At 42.7% G+C, this 14089-nt stretch overlaps 1 long non-coding RNA gene across 2 annotated transcripts in view; it reads right to left on the bottom strand.

Moving 5' to 3' along the window:
• The window catches only part of LOC117245210, a 66769-nt gene that overhangs the window by 49258 nt on the left and 3422 nt on the right, over positions 1-14089 (bottom strand). Inside the window, exons 1-2 of one of the 2 annotated variants that reach the window (XR_004499623.1) lie at positions 7552-7777; positions 5250-5428 (exon numbers count right to left, since the gene is read on the bottom strand). This is a non-coding gene — a long non-coding RNA (uncharacterized LOC117245210). Of the gene's footprint in view, positions 1-5249; positions 5429-7551; positions 7778-14089 lie in introns of those variants that run through there. The other variant, XR_004499622.1, reaches the window with a different exon arrangement.

The raw sequence follows: 14089 nt of genomic DNA, 5'->3' as shown, positions 1-14089 counted from the left end.
ATTTTCTCTGGATTTAGTCCATCATAGCAGCCAGGGTTGTGTTGGTTCCCAAAAAGCTCATGGACACAAGCTGCCCATTCTCATTATTATCACTGCTTTATTTGCATGTTTCTCTCCAAAGATTAGCTTAGGACACATTTCCTCTGTCCTGTCAACATCCATGTACTTGGAGAAAATTTCATATTTACATAGGAAAAAAAGATAGGTTTGCAATGGCCATTCTGAATGAAAGAAAATTTACTGATGGAAAACCTTTATTTTGAGTGCCTTACTATTCAAAACAATATTTGTGTGTCAGAACTGGTTCTTTCCTTTGGGAAAAAATTTAATACAGCTCAAATATTTGTGGCAAAATGTAGCCTGTCCCTGGACACTGAGAGTTCCCAGATGGTACTGAATGCTCACGTCAGGAAGCCAATTCCTTCTTTGTAGTTTGCTTGGTGCTAATGTGTATTTTTTATCAGGCATTTCTTCGGTGCTAATTCATTTGACTTCAAATAGGCTGCTGACACCGGCCAGTGGGGTAGGAAATGGATATAAAGGTGGAACCAATCTGGGAAGGGAGAGTGATCAGGGCACTGGGCTCTGCTGGCAACTCGGTGCTAGGCACAGACAGAACCTGACACCCAAAAGAAAGCATTTAATCCCACTGATGCTGAGTGGAACGGACAGCACAGAGCAGCTGCAAGCAAATTTCACTTTCTTTAATCCTGTGTTCCTGCTTAGCATCCCCTTTAAGAGAAGGATGGGCTGGGGGAGATGTCTATGATCTGTCTGAAGAGATGACAAGCAAGAGGAGGCTTCAGGGGGTTGCTGAAGGACAGACACTGTGGGCAGGGAAACACAAGTGCCAGCCCATTCACCAGTTGTCCTCAGCACAACAGCTCAGGCAACCAAAAATCACCACAGAGATTTAATTCCCACTGTTCTGGCCTGCTTTCCCCAATACCAGTACTGGGAGAACAAGGCATTCAAATGAGATCATCCTGTGATACTCAAATGCAGCAAAAACCCTCGTTCTCTGAGTTTTGCACTTTCTGGTTCAGGCTTAGAAGTGGAAAAGTGTCAAAAAGCACTTTAGCTCACTTTTCCCAGTTGTTTGACTCAATTTAATGAAAATCCCTCATGGCTGAAGGGCCTATTTCACCCAGTGAGTCAAACCCACACGGAGAGGCCACAGGGCCCCCTGAGAAAGGTCACATTTGGGTGTGATACAGAGCCCTGAGAGCTCTGGGAAGCATCTCAGTTATAGGAGGACTTGGGAGAGACTGCTGCAGAGTCCAGCTGAATTTTCCAAGCAGAAACCCCTCAGGACAGGTCCTTCCTCAGGTCTGGAATCTGGAAAACACTTGCCTTATTCACATTCCCTTCAAATGACCTGCAAGATCTGGCTCCAAGGCTTACCTCTCCCTTAGATTTTATTTCTCCCCCAGAAAGAGAAGTTAAGTGAGTTCAGGAAATGTTTTTTATTTTGAACATGGTTCTATTTCCCCATTTATGGCAGGAATTCTCTATTCAAAGCCAATGCTGTATCTGTAAATACGTTTTCTTTACTGAATTTGATGGGATAACTCAACATTTCCTGATCTGGCCCAAATCCATCCTTCAAAATATCATTTTCCTTGCAGTTCTCTGGGTTTGAGGTTCTTTTCTTTCTGTTTTCCAAGGAACAAGGGTGAAACACACTGAAACCTGAACCAGACACAGTTCTGAGACCTGCTGGTGTCAAAGACGTTTGGCATCAGATTTGTACAAAGATTACTGCAATCAGTGTTTACTGACTGCCGTGCATGTTGGATCCTTGAACTCAGGATGCTTTTTTCCAAAGGAAGCTGTTTAGGGCTCTTTACTGCTGGTAGGAAACAAAAAGGGAGCTGCAGTGGTAAATTATTGGCATGACATTACTCCTGGGACCCCAAAAAAGAAATCCTATTAAAGAGAGTCCTTGTGATCTCATCGCTGTGTATTTCATGACTCTTCAAGAGGCTCTGCTAAAGTCATTCCCAGAAAATTTCCCCTGGAAAGGCTCAGGGGAGAAAGGGGCTGGATCACCCTCTGGTCTGTTTACCATTTACTGCTTCTGGAAGCAAAAGAGATTTTTTCCTACAAGCAGCTCCACTGTGTAAAGAAGCCTGGAGATTCCAGGAGGAGAAAGCCAAGGCAGCCAGGATGCAATATTTCACAGCTCGGTGCTTCATGGGGAGCCCTCAGGTCACAGTGCACCTTCACATGTTCCATGGACACTGCTGACACTCTGCCCTCTCCAACAATTCTGTTTAATAGACACAGTCAAAATCAAAGTGTGAATGAGGACACACCCCACTAAATGCCTGAAATCTTAAATAATCATGAGAATCCCTAAGCAGAGGGTCAGAGAGAGCCATCTCTAAAGGTCAATTTTAATTTTTATGGAGGAATCCCAAACCAATGCACTCCCCAACAATTAACAGAGAGGTTTTAATGAAGTTTTCCTATACAAAGAGTTCTGTGGATAAGAAACCTGCTCAGTATTGCTGTAATCCCTCTGGATGTTTCCTGTCTGTTACAGACCCTGGTTACTGATCACATTAATTCAGCAATTGTAGGAAATTAATTCCAACCAAGATGTGATCTGGAGTCACTCAGCCTTTCTTACTCTATTATCTTTTCTCACTCTTTTCAAGCACATCAGGCAGGATAAATTCAGAATTTTAAAATGACTCTCCTTACAATTTGCACAGCCAAATTCAAGTCTGGGGTACTCCCAGACCCTAGAAACAGTTAAGTGACCTGAACCTGCCCCAGTGCTCCTTTGAAGGCTCCATTTCAAACCCACAAACCCAATCCATGCAATAAGGAACAGGTTAGTCTGTTGGAACATGAAAATTTAAACAAGTAGCCAAGGATTGGTCTCAAAAGCACAGTAAGACAGAGCAGGATGAAAAAGTGAAGAGCTTTTCGAAAAGAGTGAGTTCATTTCATTGCCAACTGCTCTGGTATCTTGATGAGAATACAGCAGAGAAATCCCAAAAATTTTATCAAGCTATATATCCTTTAAATATAATTTTATGTATCTTTATATTTAATGAAGAAAATCACTCACTGAAGAGAAACTGCAAAGAGAAATATTCAAAGTTAAGATCATGATTAAATTACATTCCATATATATAGTCAGCACTATGCTTAAGAGCTACACAAATGCTGCAGCTTTACAGATTGATATCAGCACAAGGGCTTGGGCTTTATTTTACTTTCACACAGTTACAAAGGTAAAAGCCAAGAGAAGCATTTTCAGCTGCTCAGAACTGTTGAATCAGAGCACTGTTCCATACAGATGTAGATGAAGACCCCTTTAGAAATAGCTTTTCTTCTGCACATTTGAAAAGTACCTGCGATGTTCTGTACAGAACCCTTGACAAATAGAAAAAATCAATTTATTTCTGCCCAAGTTTCTTCTCCCCACAGTCCCAGGCTGAGGCTAGGCTGGAATGGCTCCTCAGAACAGGTATTAGCAAAGAGCTCCTTCCCTTTGACCTCTCCTGTGGGGTTTCCCCTCCTCTCACAACAGAATTCCATGACTGGCATTTAAATGGTGACATCAAGTCAAGAAGAATTTGAATAGTAAAGAAATTTAGCAACCAAACACTTAGCATTTTCTGCTTTGGGGTTGTTTTTGTCAATACTTAATACTATTAATATCAACATATCAGACATAAAAACTCCCATGTCTCTCCAGTTAAGATTCCAGAGCACTGAGTATCTCTGGCAAACACAACCACACTTCCAGGAAAACAGAAGTAAATTCATATTTATGGTATTTTCAAGACTCAAGTAATATACTTCTTTTAGAAGTGTAAAACAAATAGAAACAGAGAATTCTTAGAGGCTTTCATAATAAAGAAGCAACTTGGGTCAACCTCAAAAAATAATCAAACACACAAAATTAAGGGGAAGTCTTTTGCAGGTCATTTCAATCACAGGTCTGGTCCATGCTGTCTGCACTAAGTCATCATAGTAAAATTCCTCCTTTCATGGAATGAACACGAATTTTACAGATATTGACTCAAACTGTGCTGGATTCCAGCTCCATCACTATCCTCTGCAGAGGGTTAGTACAGGGAAGTGAGAGAAGTTTTCTCTTCATTTGAAAATCACCCTTTCTCTGCAATTTATATTAAAAGAAGGGACAAAAAGAAGTGCTTTGTGCTGGGAAATACAAAGCAAGATATAAAATATACTTGAACTGATAAAATCAGATCCAGCTCCAGCTATGAAGTTGGGAGCTTCCCAGCTGGACCCAGCTCACACTGGATTTTGCCTGGATTATGCCTCTGCCATGCAGAGCCCTCCAAGTGCACCTCCCATAGTGTGATTTGTGTGAGACATCAGGGTCAGGAAAATTGGGCTTTATCCCCTCCTTGGGATTTTTTTTCTCTTATTTTTTTCCTCTTTTTTTGAGGGGAGACAAATTTCTCAGTGCTGTCAGTCTTGGGGGCGGATGTGGGGAGAGGGAAAAGCAGGAAAGAAAGGATAAGGATATAGTTCACTGGGGTTAGAAAGTCCCAGCAGGACAGAATATTCTTGGGCTGCTCCATAGGCATTGTCTAAAGGGTTTTTCCCTCTGGTAATCTGTTCCTTCCGGTGAGAGGGCTCCATACGTGAGCTTTGCCTGCAGCTCCCTTCCCATCCCATCAGGAAAGATGATATATCCTAAATACCTCCTTGATATATGGCAAAGAGCCACTTTCAGTTTGCAATCACCATCCTCACTCCTGCTCAAATGCTGATTGGAACCTCCTCTGAAGATGTGCATTTTTATTTCCCGAGCTGGTACAAAGCAGGGAAGCTCCCAGAAGTGAACTTTCGGAAGGATTTAAGCAATGGCTCTAAATTACAGCTGAATGGAGGAACCTTCCATAGAAACCCGGCACTAAATCACCTCTCTGACATCTCTGAGGCCACTGCAAGAGCAGAGGAAGGTGAGATATCATACCAGGAGCAAAAGTTACAAAATATTAAGCTGAGAAATGAGGCAAAGGAGGATGACTAAAGAAATAAATGGAAAATTTAATTTGTACAGAACAAACCATTTGTGAAAATGTCACTACTTGGGGAATGTCTGCATTTAGGAGAGGAAAAAGAGTGAGGAATCCTGCTACTTTTTAAAAGAAAGAATTCTTAGCAAGGCTGTCTCATTGTCCAGGATTTTGTCTTGCCCTGCTACCCCACCTCTCATAGGAAAATACAACCAGTTGTAGCCTTCACTCTACCTGTTTCCAGCCTGTGGAAGGTACAGAGGAATTTTTTTCTTCCAACTGTTGCAGTGTGAGGAGTGCGATGCTCTCAGGATTATTTCAGCACACTTCAGACTCTTGTTGCTCCTGTAAATTCTTTTACAGTGTGGCAGGGATTTCCCCAGACTCCCAGAGCTCAGACTGACACCATGATCCTGTATCCAAAGAGAAGGAACTGCTGAGACATTTATTCCAGCTTCACGTGACCTCGAATCTCAGCCCAACACTACCAAGGTGCAGAGACTCTATGATTTTCTGTGAGAAAACACCCCTAGCAGCTCCCAGTGCCCAAATTCCCTGCTGGAATGAGCCTGAAGAACAAGGTCATCCCTGGGAAGGAGAGTGAGGCAGACACAAACTGAAACACCAGATCCGAACGCATGTGACAAATGTGATCCCAAACACTGTTTCATTTCAGCTTCACATCCTTTCTTCTTCCACTGACTCCTGCTCACAGCTGCTCTTATTAGAAACAGTCAAGAGATGTTATTTAAAAAATATATACCTTGAAAAACGCACTGGTTTTCTTTCCCCTTTGTTTTTTTCACATTATGTGCATGCCTTAAAAGATTACCATCAGAATTGTCAGTCACTTCCATGCAATTCCAATTAAACCATCATTAAAAAATGTTCATTTTGTCATTCACTGTTTTCTTGAGAAGCAAAAGCAACAGAGTTTAACTTATAACACACATCCAAAATCCATATTTGTACAAGAAATACAATCCATCCTTCCTGACCTGCAAAAATTTTGCAATATTGGAAATATTGAAATACCTTAAAATTTGGGAACACATCTATTTGTTAATTTATTATTTAAAATTAGCCAAGCAATTATTATAACCCTTTTCATGACCTCTAGCTAACAAATGACTTGTTATTAACCCTTCAAACTTTCCACACAATTAAAAAATGATTAACAACTGATGAATGGGCTACAATTGAAGAAATTAGGTTGCAATTAAGAAGACATTTAAATGAATGTTTAAAACTACTTGGATTATAATTAGAACCAGATCAACTACGAAGGTCACTTTTGAGTGGTGTTCTCATGGCATCAGAGATAACTCAGCCAATAAAGCTGAATTTAGTGGTCACTATTGGCACTGTCGGTGCATGGCAAAACCCTCCCAAAGGATTAACCAAGCCTGCCAAAGCCAGAGGCTAAGCCTAAAACTGACCCCAGGCTCAGCCCTTAACCTGAGCCTTGTCAGTGTGGACATTTCAGAAGTAAAATTGCTGCATTTCTCTCAAGACCATCTCAGTGTCCCACACAGAAAGGATCTAAGGAATATGATAATATGGGAATAGAAGAGACACCAGAATCCATGGATTTCTCTAGGACACAGCTCCAGAGCCTCTGCTCAGCCAATGCCACCTCAAGGAGCCTCTGCTTCTTGAGCCACCAAAGTGGGGTTTTAGTCATGGTGACAGAGCCCTTCAATGTGAGGTTAAAAGCAAGGGAATTGCACTTGAAGTGCTGGGATTTTTTTTTTAATTTTAATTTTAATTTTTATTTCTACCATCAGCTTTGCCAATCCCAGCCCTATCTCAAGGCACTCGAAAGGATTGGTTGGACACCAACAGCAACTTCAGGCAGATTTGAAAAATCTCAGGAGTTAAAACTTAACTGACTCTGCACATTAAAAGCTGTCCCTCACTCTAAAAAATTACCATCAATATTTATTCAGTTTATCATCTATGCACACAAAGCCAGTAATTACTAAATTAAAGGCAAGCAAATGTGAAGATTCATGACCTTCGGGCTTAAACAGGAAACTACACAACACAACAACTAAGAAACACCAAGAAAACAAACAATTTCAATAAAGTTCTTCAAAAAAGTAACCAACTGCTGTTAGCAGACACAAGAATGTGGTCTGTGTTTAGCTTTGTGGTCATTCCTTGTGGATGTTCCACCTGGCCCATTGCCACTGACCAAACATCACCTTTTCCTGCACTCACATTTCCATCACGATTGCTTTTCTCTCCTTCACCCTCAAAAAGAAACGCCATCCCATTTTTAACGAAATTATTACTTCCCAAGACCTCCTCTCCTGTGGCTCCTCTCCCTTTTTCTGCTCTGGGGGACCAGCCAAGACTTTCTTTTGCATTTTGCCCAGCTCCCAGGGCCCAGCTCCCAGGGCCCAGCCAGGCCCCACCAAGCAGCAGGACAAACAGCTGTCTGTCCCCACAGCAGTCACACAAACCCAGCTCCTCACTAGCTACCCAACAGCTCAGGAAGGGTAACACCAATGGTATTAGGGATTTCTCTCACCTCAGGATTTCCAGACAGACAGAAGAGATGAGTAAACACCACCAGAGGCAGCTGCTCTCAGGCACTGACCGAGAGGTGGGTGAGCAGCCCACAGCTGCCCCTGGAGCTGCCTTTCCACTGCTTCTGGGAACAAACTGATCCACGAAACTCCTTGAATCTCACTTGCTTCTGGGTTTGTTTTTTGTTTCCTCAGGACACAGGATAAAGGCTCTTGCTTACATTTCAAACCTGTAATACTGAAACATGAATTAGCTCATGACAATGCCTGGTAAGGACACAAGTGTTGAGGTGATTTCCAGACACTTGGAGCCTGTGCTGGAGCTGCACACCCAACACAGCTCTCAGGGAATCCTGCCTGCATGCTTTGAAAACTGAGGCCTGAAGATGCACACAGTGTGTCCAGGGATCTGTACAGCTTCACCTGTACTGAGCTGAATTCAGAGCTTGCTGCAAGTACCACCTCCCATCCTTAGGCTTGTGCCACAAAAATGAAATAGCAGCTGAGGGCGTTTGCCCTCAACAGGAGTTGCAGATTTAAAACAACAGACGAGGCTCAATAAGGGAGCTGCAGACCAGACTGAGGTTTGATCTGGGGAAGATGAATCTTAAAATGGAATAAAGAGAGGGGTGATTTACAAACCAGCACAAATAGGAATTTCCGGAGAAAGTGGAAACTAGTCAGGACAGGAATAATTATAGATTAATTAATTCATGCAGTGGAGGAAGAAAAAAGTTAGTTTTCTAGACAGAAACTCAAACTCTCTGCTCTCCCAGACCTCCTAGAAATAGCATCAGCAGCCCTTCTCTTCCCATATTCATCAAATTGGTTATTAAGCTGCAAAGGGTGGGTGGGAAAACAGAGTGTGACCCTTTGAGACCAAGTGCTGATGCAAAGCCTGTGGAGTGGTTCCAGCTTGCACTAGGCCTGAGCTGAGCTCCCACCATGCACTGTCCCTTCTGATGTCAACTTGATGGATTACAACTTCCTAATGCAGGACTGATACATTATGACATCCTAATGTTGGGACGATTGATTGTGACTCTTTTTTAAGTATGGCTTACTAGGCAATTATTGACACCATCCATGCATTAGAGTCCTAATTCAGCACAAAAGAGCTGACAGGCCAGTGCTGGGGGAAAAGATTAACCTATTCCAAATTTTATAGATCAGGGTGAGACAGGGCTTGTTCTGGGACCAGGCCACCCTCTCATTACAGGCCTTCAGAGACAGCAAAACCTAAACAGTTGATGCCACATCTCCAAGAAAATTGCTTTATTCCTTCACCTCTAAGTGGATTCAGACGCTGCCAGTTGACTTGGGAGTGCTTTGGGGTCAGTGCACACACGCCGGAACACAGAGAGGGAAAAAAATCCAAGGAAAGGAAAGAGAGGTAAAAGCCAACGCTGTCAGCTCCTACCCTCCAACATCTGTGAATAATGGAAGTGCAGAACCCAGGCTGGGAATGGGGAGGTGAAGGGAGAAGAGGATGGTTGTAACAGTGACAAACAAGTCTAAGGGGACTTTTCTGCTCTCAAATGTCACTGGGGGAAGCAGACAGGAGACGGGGGAGGTAAGGAAGAGAGAAGGTCACGGCTGTAATACCCAGAGAGAGTGGACAATCAAATGTTTGCAGCTGGGCTAGGAAATGGCAATCCAGTTGCAGAGCACATCTGGCTCCCTTGCTGCGCCACGGGGCCACCTGTTTTTAATCATGCTGGGATCACCTTTGAAAAACAGAACTTAATCATAGGCCTAGTCCTAGCAATAGTGTTACATCCAGACTTCTCTCCAGGGGAGCAGAGGCCAGGAAGGGGGGAGAAGATGAGTTAAAAAAAAATTTGCTCAATCAAGCCTGAAACTTTGTCAACAATTTCCTCTTTGTCAGGTTAAAGGGAGTCACTTTTGATTTTCTACCTCTTTGCATTTGATTCCTGCTTAGCTTACACTTTCCTTATTGTTATTTGGACAAGTCACATGTGTGGGTGCTAATGAGCACAGCAAGTCAAGAAGCAGCTATTTAAGGAGTCACTGCCTTTCCCCCACCTCATCCCACCACAGAAATGGACTTTGGATTACAATGCCCTTTCCTGGATGGTCTTCAAGAACCCAGCTGGGAGTGCCACGAGGACAAGCCTCCCTTGGCTCAGGAAAGGGCAAACAACCTCATCCTTCACCATAAGAATGAAAACAAAAGTCTGCCCGATCCACTTCAGATGGAGGTAGCAGACATGAGGTTCAGAGCAGCAAAAACAGCATCTCTTTACCCAGACCCTTGATAAATGGTGGAACTCACTGTCATGAGTTTGATAGACACTGAAAGTTTACACAGATACAGAAAAGATCAGAAAAGGTCAGAAAAGAGGGAGAGAATGAAGGCATCAATTTTGACACCAGAGCATCCAAAAGACAGAGACAAAGGTACTGGAACCACAAAGTCCATTAACAAAAATCAAACTTTGAATTCCTGCTGATAAGTTGCTGGAGGTAAAAAGCAGCTTCATGAACCACAGGTTCGTAGAGCCAAGGTTTCAGCCTGGTTTCCTTCCCTTCATATAGAAGGAAAACTGAAGTTATTTCTAGGTAACTTTTGCTTGAAGAAGGAAATAATCTTGAAGATTTCTTGAAACCCAATCCAAACCCATTCTATGATTGTAGTTAAAAAAGAAAAAAGAGAAATGCAAATAAAGATTCTTCAGTCTTGCAGACACCCTCACAAATCCTCAGTCCAGTTCCTCAGAGCTCAGTCTGGACTGCAGGACTGAAGATCCAAGTGTGCAGAGACACTTCACACCTTCTGTTAATGCAAAGGAAACCTCAAACCTTCAGCCTCACCAAATATTTCAAATAAGTAACCTTTCTGTTAGGGGTAAGATTAGATCATGGATAATCTTCAGTGCATGTAGTTCATTTTGTCACAGATACTAGGGTTAGAATCCTTGCAGTGCTTCAGCTACTTCACGCTGTTGTCATGCTGCAAACGAGCTTTCAACTCGGCTTAACCACACCAACCACAAGTTGTTTTATATCTTATTAGAAAAATGACTTAATTTCCGGTGTAATCTTGTACAGGAGCTCAAATCTGCAACAGCAACAGCATCAGTATTGTAATATAATCTGGAAGTATTATAATAAAAATAAACATAGTCAAAGAACATTTTACAAATGTTAATTATTACTAGGGGAGAAAATCCTGTCAGACAGGTATGTGATAGTAATAGTTATCTTATTTTACAGGCAGAGAAACTGAGCCAGAGATTAAGAAGTTAAGTGACTTGCCCAAGGCCATGAAGAGAAGCAAAGCAAGATTAAGGACTAACAAGCAGGAATTCCCAGCAGCCCTGCAGGCTACAAGGCCCTTTTCAATCCATCCTTTCCACAATTCCCAAATCAAATTTCCACTTGATTCCAATGGCTTCAGAAAAGATTATCTGATAAGGAGACAGAGAATACATTCAGAGGGTGCAACCAAGATTTCAACAGTTATCTTGATTTTTAAGAATTTTTAGGAGTTTAGGAGTTTAGCTGCACTCTCTTTTTCAACTTTAGCTCAGTAGTATCATACGGGCATTCAAAACGTCTTGATGCAGTAAAAAGAAAACGATTTGGTTTCTCTGTTCCTGCCTAAAGCAAAGCCCTGGAAGCAGCCCGGGAACAGACAGGATGTTTCAGCAGCCAGAGTATCACTCCAGTCTCTTTCTCTGTACTGAAGGTCTCCCCCATCCCAGCAGCTGCTGCACTGCGAACCGATGGGAAGGGAAGGCAGGGACTGCTCCCGTGGCTTGGAAAGACAAGGCTCGCTGTGCCACCTGCAGGGCTGGCTGGAAAAGATGCCTCTCGTAGGGATTAGCACCGGCTCCAGGGCCGGGGCCACTGTTTCCATCCAGGATGGAGCAGCCTCACAGCAGCTAATTAGTGTGGTAAGCACCTAGAGAATGATCCTGTCTCATTCCATTGGGTAGTTTCACTCCACTCCTGCCTGCACTCACCTACCTGGGGAAATTGGTGTTCTGTTGAATGGGGGAAACTGAAAAGCAAACACAAATGAGAATCAAATCTAAGTTATGCAGTTTTCATACAAGTTCCGTGGAACTTTTCCTACCTGTACCTTGCCGTTTCACCCTGCACTGAGCTGCACTTCTTCACCAGGACACTCTCATTCTATTCTACTTCTGATTTAACGCAATCATCTCCCCATAATGTCCAAATGCACACCTTTCCCTGTGTTTTTCTGGAGCAAACAATCTTAGCAAAGGAGTTCAAGAACTGGCCAAAATATACCTAAAACGAATCTAGGAAAATATCAGAGTTTGGTGGGAAGGTTAAAAATCCATGTTCCATTTTGGCTGAGGCCTTCTTTGCCTTGTTTATTGGAGGAAAGCAGCAGTCAGAAGCTGAGAGAGATCTATTAAGTCATTGTGCCTTCACTCATGGTGATACTCTGCTGGACAGGCACTCCCAAATAATAAAGTCCTCTTTATTTGATCCTTCTGCCAACCTGCCCTTGCTCTCCACCACACTGATTGCTCCTGCTTTCTGCAGTGTGTTTTAAACGTCCCAAGAGATGGGGATTCTACCACTTTCACTAAAAAATCGTTTACACAGCCTGGTAGATTTGGCCCCTGGGGAGGCTTTTTTATTGTGTTTGGTTTCAGTAAGAGCCTCGGAGGTGTCGGTCAGTGATTGATTATTGTTTGTATTGTGGTAACACCTACAGGCACCCGCTGAAACTGCACACCTGCTCCAAGGTGCTGCCGAGCCCTAATTCCTGCAGGAAGGACAGTTCAGCCAAGCAGAGGCACAGGGAGAGAAATGGATTTCCCAAACCCAAGCAATGGCATGTAAATGCAGTGAGGAGTGGAGACAAGCTGCTCTAAACCTGAGTCAGTTCCTGCATTCCCACCTGGGCACAACATCCAGAACAGCACCTTGAGCATCCAGGTGATGTGTGCATGCCCACAGGAGTTGTTCTGATGAAAGGAGCACAAAAAATAATTCTGCTATAGAGTGAAACAATAATCCCATAACAACCAAAGCCCATTAGGGCTGAGGGTGGCTGCAGCACAAGCCACGTGCACCCAGGGTAAAGCTCCACTGCAGGGTTTTCTGTCAAGCCATGGGGAAAACAGAGAATTCTGAAGACAGCAGCAGAAATGAAGAAAAATAAAGTAGGCATCAAAGGTTAAGCCACCAGATGAGGTTGCAGGAGGTGGTAGATTATGTGATCTCCTTGTATTTTAATTCAGTTCTTCCCTTCCCATGTTAGACAAATCCTCTTTTTTGGACACCAATGGCCTCTTTCCATTTATCCTCAGACAAAGTTTGCTGTGAGAAGCAGCACCTGGACTAAACCATCATTCCAGAGCTAAAACAAATCATTTGCTGACTCCTCAAATGGCGAGGGGGACATTGTATTGAGACCAAGATTAACACTTTCATTCAACCAGGCTCTTCATTCAGTTGGGGAATCACTCAACAGCCCAGCAAACAGAACCCAGCATCCCATTGACCTCAGGACTTTCTTCCTTCGCTGTGCAACTCTTAAAAGCACAGAAATACAGCTCTGTGTCTGAAGAGCAAAAAAAAAAATTACTGTACTGTTGTATCTGTTAATCTGATGGATGGTTAAAACAGAAGCTAAAACTTGAGATGCATAAATGACTGATTTTGTATTTTGCTTGCATTATAGAAAAAATAAAGGAAGAGAGATTAGTTGGGCAGCAGTCCAAAATAAACACTATTTTTTCAGAACTTTTTTCAGTGAACTGAAAAACAGAACGATGTAACATTTTGGCCTCAAACAAAACATTTAATTTGACCCAAGGAAAAACACTTAAAAATAACACTGAAGTTTATTCCTAAGTTTCTCATTTGAAACAAAAATACCAAAATGCTTTTTTTTCCCCCAGTTTTCTGACTAGTTTTAAAACTGACAGTAGGGTACATGGTGCTTTAACCAAAGTATTTCAGCATCTGTTTTTTAAATACTTCATTTGACCAAAATCTGCATTATGTGAGTAGGAAAAGAACAGAAGAGATTTGGGCCAACAAGTGATTGTGCTTTGGTCAGTACAAACTGCACTGGAAGTTTTCTATTCAGGACATCCCCTATTTCCCAAGGACATTCACAGTATCCCTCAGAGCATGGACAACCAGAGAACACAAGAATCTCATCAAAAGATTAAAGCTCCATTTCTTATGTCAATATAAGATCACACTGGAGAGGACACCGACTTACAAGACACACACTGCAATTTAGCCTGAAAGTTCATGCAGGACAGAATGTGAGGAAAGGGATGCTTTTATCCCAGAAGTACCTTGGGAGAATGTCTACAGTCCCAGCATATGCCACCATCCTTGGATTCTCCCATCTCATTCCTGAGGCGTGTTTATGAGTCTGAGAAAAGCCCACCATAATCCATGGGCTGTCTAAAATATCCACAAGAGCCCTCCTGAGTCACGAAGATGACAAATGTGTGTCCAGACACGACTGCTCTCTGCTGCTTCAGTTTCAGCAGCTCCAAATGAACTTTTAGAGCA

The sequence above is a fragment of the Parus major genome, chromosome 15, assembly GCF_001522545.3.
Source record: "Parus major isolate Abel chromosome 15, Parus_major1.1, whole genome shotgun sequence".
In the NCBI taxonomy this organism is placed as follows: domain Eukaryota; kingdom Metazoa; phylum Chordata; class Aves; order Passeriformes; family Paridae; genus Parus; species Parus major.
This window is presented reverse-complemented; position numbering and strand designations above follow the sequence as displayed.